This window comes from Rissa tridactyla, chromosome 17 (genome assembly GCF_028500815.1).
Source record: "Rissa tridactyla isolate bRisTri1 chromosome 17, bRisTri1.patW.cur.20221130, whole genome shotgun sequence".
NCBI lineage: Eukaryota > Metazoa > Chordata > Aves > Charadriiformes > Laridae > Rissa > Rissa tridactyla.
In genome coordinates this window covers 3,489,980-3,497,917 of record NC_071482.1, presented here as the reverse complement: position 1 = coordinate 3,497,917, position 7,938 = coordinate 3,489,980, and positions in this window count along the sequence as shown.

Genomic DNA, 7,938 nt, shown 5'->3' with positions numbered 1-7,938 from the left:
CTGCCTTATCCTTTGTTTCTCAAGTACCTGGCCACCTTCCTTCAGATATGGCCATAACATATACAATTTCTGGACAACTCCAGACTTCACATGGGCTTTTGCCTAAGTTATTTACCATCCCTCCCTTTAGCAAGCCAAATGCCATCACGTCTCTTCCCTTACAGAGACCTTGCCAAGAGATCTAAGCTCTTCCACACCAAAGGCCAGCAGAGATCTCTAAAAGTACCAATGGGACTCACACTCCTGAATTGTCATGAGAACTAGCCTTAGGAAAGCCCGGAGTAAAACCCCACACCCAGCAAAGAATTTCACCATTGATCCAAATGGAGTCTGCATTTTACCACCACTGTAAAGAGTCAAGAATGGGATAAATCTCACAGACACTTAACAGACCTTCATTTCATTCTTACTTGTGTGCAAGAATTTCCTTCCTATCTGCAGTGCGATATAAGCAGAAGAATGACACCACACTTGTGGATTTTATCCAGGGGTTTGACGTGGAGCAAGCAAAGACCACTTGGCTTCATTAATGAAGCATAACACACAGGCCTACAAAGGCACAGGACATTGCCTCAGTGTGAAAAACAAATTTGTTCACAGAACAAATTCATTCCGACCACCTCGCCTTTCTGTTGCTCCAAGTTAGCTATAATCAGGCTGTCTGTGCTCCTGACTTAGCAGCATTCTCAAAACTGCTCCCAGAGCGCTCATCCTCATCAGCAATATCCCATTTCCAAACCAAGCAAGGAACAAACCTTTCCAGAGTTGGCTTTTCAGTTGTACTCATCACTGGCTTAACATCAATTCCAGTTAAATGAGGGAAGTACAAAAGGACTAAGTTATGCCCATGCTGAGCGCTCTGAAAACCCTGATCACATCATTCTCTTCCAGCTATAAGCATAAATTGTCCTCATTAACCAGCCTTAGCCCAACTTCAACGTTTGCATCTTGCCCTATAACCCATCCAAAATCCAGCACTGTATTCTAATGCAGCTGTTATCCTTAAACTCGAATTCCAGCCCGTCTGGCCAGATGAGCCAAGAGGACTCAGACATCCTGAACTTGCTCTTTCTGACACCAGAGAAAGCGAGACTGACACAGCTGTGATTTCAATACCCATCAATGTGTCCACCCCTAATCAACCTGGAATATGACGGCTGGTTTCCAACCAAATTTCATGGGGATGCAGACCCACAAACCTATCAGTTCCTATGAGTTTCACGAAATTGCTGTCTAGTAGAGGAGAGAAAGATTCTTCACAGAGGGAAGGACTGCAAGTGTAGCTCAACTCCCGTTAGGCACCAAGGAGTCCACAAGAGAAAGACGTTACACATGCCCCAAATATAGGGAAAATCATCAGTTAGAGCTTAGTGAACTCTGCCATGAGGCACAAACTGTACGCCAGGCTGCCTTAACTCCCCAGCTTACAGGAACCACTTGGGTTTTCTCTCCCCACCCTCTGGGACTCACTTCAGCTCGGATTCTCTCCAAGCAGAGGAAGTTTTGAGCGGCTGTGATTCAGCACAACTCGTTTTGAACCAGTTTTGAGCCCAGCAGGCTTCCAACTATTCCAGCTGCCCAGTAGCCATCAGCCCAGCTGATTGTTGCTAACTGCTGTCAAATGGCAGCCTGGCAGCCACTGCATCTTCTCCCGCCCCCCCCAAAAAAAGCTATTAGTGCTAAACTCCGCATTGCTCCTTTCCAAAAGTAGCTTAGATACTGCTGGCGGAAGAGGTTCAAATACCCAGAGGGACAGACAATGCTGAGCATTTTGAAGGTGAAGGAAGGCAGTCACTTGTCAGACCTCCAGCCTGAGCTCTTCCCCCAGCCCCACGCGGAGCAGCTCTTCCTTCCTCTCTGTCTCTCAGCTTTGCCAGAATTCAAATCCCCAACATTAGGGGGCTGTTTTCTCTCTGCCACCCCCCTCAAATGCTGCTGCATAAACAACAAATCCTCAAAGAGTGCAGCGAGATGGTGACCCCAGTGTGCAGATCCTGTTATTAACAGAACAAGGACAGCCCGGTGTGTGCAAATAGACCCTTAAATTAAAGACATAACCAACTTCCATCACCTCACAGTTGCATCCTGTTATACGAATAGTCCCTGCCCTGAAGACATGTTGCTTAGGAAGCTGTCTGCATCCACCACCGCGCTGTCTGCGCTCAAACAGCTATTCTACCAAAGCAGCATCTCTGCCAAGATGACACGCACGTCGGGAAGGCTATTTCACACCTGGATTTCAGCCACTGATCTGAACGTCGTCTGCGGGGGCCCACGGGGGTTCATGAGGGACTCTAATTTTGCCCGGTGACGCAAGCGTGCGTCGGCACCGGCGCCTGCAGAGCGCAGGAGATGCGATGTGGGAGGAGGGTGGTTTGATACTGGCACAGCAAGGCAGAAACGGTTAATGCTCAAACTTCTGCAGCAACACCAGCCAGGAGCCTGGCCAAGCGCGCAGCACAAACTCTTTCAGGAGCAGCTTTCGGGAGGAAATGCAGCAAAGAACGATCAGTGCAGAAAGCCTTTGACAGGTCAAGTTAAAAAAACAAACATTCTCAGCAATAAACTGTGCATAATTTCCTATTACTGAAGTGCTGGATTAACTCTGGCCCCCAAAGAGCCTCAGACCTACCACTCTACAGGACCTTGCCTGCCCGCACTGCCAGGGAGCTGCTCATCAAGGGCTGAGCAAACGCAACGCCCCTTCAGACCAAGCTCCTCTTAAGTTGCAGCGCCTTCTCCCTCTCCCGTCGCAAGCAGGCAGGCTGCGTGACTCTGTTGTCACTCAAGCCTCCTAAATACAGAGCTCATTTTTCTAGGTAGTTGGTGTGGACAATTATCCCAATGGCTCCCACTTTGGACCCATTCCACCCATGAGCCATGCAAGTCCAATAGCTCCCCAAGGCCAGCTGCGATTGCTCAGGACAGGCTACCGAAAACAGAGACAGCTCATCTGCCTATTCTGCCTGGTGTAGCCCGTTAGATGTGTGTCTGTCCTCCTTTCTGCCCTGGCTCCTACCTGCACCTGAGCATCCCCCTTCTCCCATCCCCATAGCTACCAAGCATGCCTTTTTGCCAGTTATCTGCCAAACACCCACCATCACAGGCAGGAGAAATGAGTACTTGCCCTCTACTGCTATCAAATCCAGTCCCTGGGACTGGATCCGGCTGTTCTCCCCGTCACACTTATTTATCTAAGTTGGTTATGTTTTTCCCACTCCTTTGCTATGAACTTCCTTGGCCTTGTTTATCCTCAGAGCATCTCTGCAGAGGAGGGCAGTGCTATTATCTGATGTACAGGCTGGCACGGTCCTGCCCCCGTGCTGCCTGCAGCTTCCTGCAACACCATCAGGCCACCCTCCCGGAGAGGCGCATATGGAGGTGGAGAGGGGCACCTAAAAATGGCACATCTGGGGAAGAGAATCTGTTGAAAACACTGAGCATTCAGAGCTTGAAGAGGCCACATTTCTGCCTAAAAGTGAGCAGGCTGGAGACAGAAGAGCATCCAAGTCCTGGGGAAAGAATGGCCGGTCTCCAGATACTTGAATTTATGTCAACCTGGAGACTAGACAAAGACCCATTAATTCCTGGGCTGTCCAAGCAAGAGTTGGATGAGTGACAACTTTAGCATTATGACTTCAATGGACCATCTCCCCGGGGTGCCAGGGAGAAGATGCTCTTTCTGGCTCTGCTGTCCGAAATGCCACGAGAGATCCAAATCAACCACAGCCCACCGTCCTCACGTTAACGGCCAGGAGCCCCCTTCATCCTCCGTGCCTTGTGAAAGCTGATAAAGAAAGCTGCTTGGCAGCACTCAAGTCTCCGCTCTTCCTTCACCCGCCTCCTCGCAGCTCCCTGGCCTTCTCTTACGAGACTGACTGCCACTCATGCAGGAATCGGTCTCTGGGGAGGATGGGGGGCACAGGATTTTCAAATCCCTCTTTTTGAGCTGACAGCCGCCTTTCAGCCCAACAACAGCTCAAAACGCTTGTGAAGAGAGATATTTTTATGAGAGCTCACCCCCTCCAAATCTTTCCAAGCTCCTTTTCTTAGGCACTTTGAAATAATTAAAGTCTTCCATCAAATTATACTGAAGATCTCTATGAAAAGCCTTTAATTTCCATTCGCTTAATGTAACTCCATCCACCAGATGAACTCTGTGGGGGGCTTTTTTGTTTGGGGTTTTTCTTTTCCCATCTCTTTTTTGATTTTTTTTTTTCCCCTCCTAAAATATCATGCTGGGAAACTTTAATTTGATTTTAGCCTGACTAGAATTTTGGTCTGTGCCACATCCTGTCAGCCGATCACAGCTGCAGTGGTAATCTCAAGCTCTCTTTAACTTCGATGCATCGCATTTAATCAGCTCATGGTCGGCAGCAGCAATCTCTGCGCGTATGGTAGGCACCGAGTGAAGCCTCCAAGTTAGTAAGAAACCTAAAGGGCACCAGAGTCTCCCCAGTCCATTGCTCCCTCCTACCGGCAGGCTGAAATACCAAACAGCGGTCCAGCAAGCATAGGCTTACAGCAGAGAAGTGAAGGTTTCACATTTTATCTAAACAGGGGAGATTGCCGAGTTGACCTTTAGCTCACAAAATAAACGGCAGGGATTTTCCACAGGGCAGAAATAGCTCTTGCCACCCCGGTGACTTTTTCAACTGATAAACTCCTTAATGAACAAGAAGTTTCCCAATAGAGAGCCAATATCCCCTTCCAAGTGACTATCAGCAGATGCTGGACAAATGGTGACACGACGCCACAGTCCAGAGCAAAACCGCAGGAGCTGCCGCAGTCAGAGGCAGCTCAGGATGCCACCCGGGAAGCGCAAACATGCAGAGGATTTCCTCGCCTGTGCCAAAGCCTCTAGCTGCAACTGAAGGAACCAAGCCTAAGAACAAACCCAAAAAAAAATAATAATCTGAATTCCCCCGTCGCTATTGCTGTAGCAGTTTAGCCACTTCAAAGCCTATTTGCCTTTACACAAATGAAGAGAGTCTGCTCCCCAAACTGTTCGGGCCATCTGTGTGCTGCATGTTAACATCTCGGGAGGGTGAGCTCACCGGCGCTCAACGCAGGGAGCCACGGAGCGCAAAGGAGGGATGCGGAGCCCACTCCCTCCCACGCACCGCCGGCTCCGCGCTCCGGCAGCGGCAAGAGGCAGCCACCTACACAGCCCGGGCTCTCCGCAGCGGTGGCAGCCTGCCTGCGCAACCGAGAGACGCAACTCTTCCCCGGGGCGAGGAAGAAGCCGAGGGAGCAGAGCCAACACCTTCGAATTGCACCAGGCGACCGAGGGGAAGCCAAGGAAAAGAGAGGATCAGGAGGGGATGCTCCCGGAGGGGGCTCTGCCAGGATGGCAGCAACAGATCCTCTCCAATGAAGGTCTCCCAATTTTTTTGACTTTCTGCGGGGTCCTGCTTACACCGTTGCTTCCACTCCTCCCTGTTGGGTACCCGGCTGCCTCACGGCTCCTCACGTTCCCCGTGGCACTAGGGTAGAAGCACTGGCCTTATATAAAGGCGAGAAACTGAGGCTGAGCTCAAACCAAGCGAGATGCCCACAGCCAGCCAGCACAGTGCACGGCAGAGAGAGGACTGAGAGAACTGAACCCATCCTGGGGGATGAGAAAAATACCCACAGTTAACACATGTGCTGAGCAAGGGTGGCACAGCATTAGCTGCAGCCAAAGAGGAGGGAGAGAGCCAGGTACACACTTGGCAGGTATCTGGGTTGGTGTGAAATGGCTTATCAGGATCCATGCAGGGGGAAAAAAAAAAAGACAAAAACTCACAAGCTGCAAGAAATAAGCTTACACAGTTAATAGTTGATAGCCACAGGGCAGGGAACAGAGAAAAGGCAGAGGGTCACAAAGCTGCTCAGCGCTCTAGGAAAGGAACTAGAGAGGGAGGAAGGAATACAGATGCATTTCAGGAGCAGCCAATGTGTTGGACTCTCTCACTGATGTAATTCAGCCCTTAAACTTGGTTTGACCATGCTAATTTGAGGATTATAACCCAGACGGCCCCAGAGCCAGAAACAAGAAAAGGGATGCCTGTGCGCCTGCAGTCACTTCCTAGCAAAGAACGGGACAAGACAGCGCTGCACGTAGAAATGTGACCCTACAGGGAGCACGGGGCCACGTCCCAAAACAGCCACAGGTCCTGCTCTTTTCCAGGGCTTTTTAGAAGGCTACAGAAGCTCTAAGGTCCCTAAAAAAAATGGCCTAAAAATTTGCAACACCTCTGCCCAGGCTTTGTGAGCCATTTACGAGAGTTAAAGCACTGGCATGTGGTATCCACAGCAGCTGCTCAGCAGAAGGAAGATGATGATGATAAACTTGTGTTTGATTTTGTCACTGTAAGCACACAGCAGATGCTGGGAGAGAGGGTTCAAAGCGCCTTAGAGGGTCTCACTGAAGCTAGCAGACAAGCAAGGATGTATGCATGAACAAGAAGCGTAAGCTTGCTGACCTCCCAAAACAGCAGGGCTTGACTTAGTAATCAAAGCACCAGCAACGTCCAAGAGCTGGGAAAGGCAATGGTTCCTATGAGGCAAAGCATGACACTGTTTCAGGACTCCCAGGTTTCATCCCCAGTTCTACTGCTTGGCTAAACTACTTTATCTCTTAATGTATTAATTTTACCACCTGTACCTAGTGAGAATAATGTTGCAGCCCTCTTCAGTGAAGGGCTTTTGAGGTCTCAGGATGAAGAGTGTTCTGTAAGACTCATATATCATCATTAGCTCTGGCCAGGAATAACCCGGAGGCTGGAAACCTGGAGCAGCATTTTTCCAGCTGCATTTGGAATGTGTTTCCCTCCCTCCAACCTCAGTAAACCCACACCTTGATCCTCTGCCTAGTGGAAACTGGTCATTTATGAACTATAGCAGCACTCCAAACGAAACCCTTGAGGTGCCAGACAAAGATACCATGTCCCCAGATACTACGCTCCTGTCATCCAAACCAAGATAAGCCCTGTTTCCGCACAGCAAATCAAAGTCAGGAGGGGAACCCGAAATAGAGCCCAGCCTGCACAATGCAGTGCTGTGCTCACTAAGAAGATGCTGCCATTAAGATTCCACAGTGTAAAGTTTTTAGCCAGTACTCACAGAAAAGACTAATATTCAGTAAAATGAGAAGATAACATCTTTTAACAACATCCTCATCTCCATCAAATTTCATAGGGCTTTCTGTCCTGTGGTGCAGTCAGCTCAAGCCATTCCTATTCACCTCCACAGCAGGACAGGATGTATGGAAGTCACTCCAACATCAACAATGCCGATAGTTCATCGTAAACACAAACTAAATGGGTTAGGCGAGGCAACTTTCTTCTATAGAGACACGCTCTCTCACACTAAAGAAAAGCAGCCGCCAGTGATTTACCAGTTCAAGCGGTTCTAATAACTCTCCTGCTGATGGCACAGGACAAGCGACACGGCATTGGTATCGTCAGGTCGCTGTTCTGCCTCAGAGCATCGTCCAGAACAGTGCTGGGATGAAGGTAATTAACGATGTGGTAACTAATCTGTTTAGTCATCCGCTGTGTCCACAATTCATTTCTGTCATGTGTAAATAGAGTATCAAAGCTTGGCGGTAATGGCTGCTATCCCACAGCAGATTTGCTGGGGTTTAGAGAGGAGTCTAAGTAGCCTTCTCTAAACAGCCATGTCCAGATAAACCCGGTACTTGCCACCAGCAAGAGTCAGAAGGCGACAGATGCAAGGAGCCCTTCACAGCTCCACATACTGCTGCTCCTCAAAATTAGCCATCCTCAGCACAATTATCAATCCTCACTTTGCAGATGGGAAAACTGAGACCCAAAAAGACAAAACAATTTGTCCAGAATGACAAAGGGAGCCCATGGTCAATAAGACATTGAACTGAAATCACTGCAGAACACCGCAAGCCCTGAAACATGCTATCCTCCCACTAAAACAAGA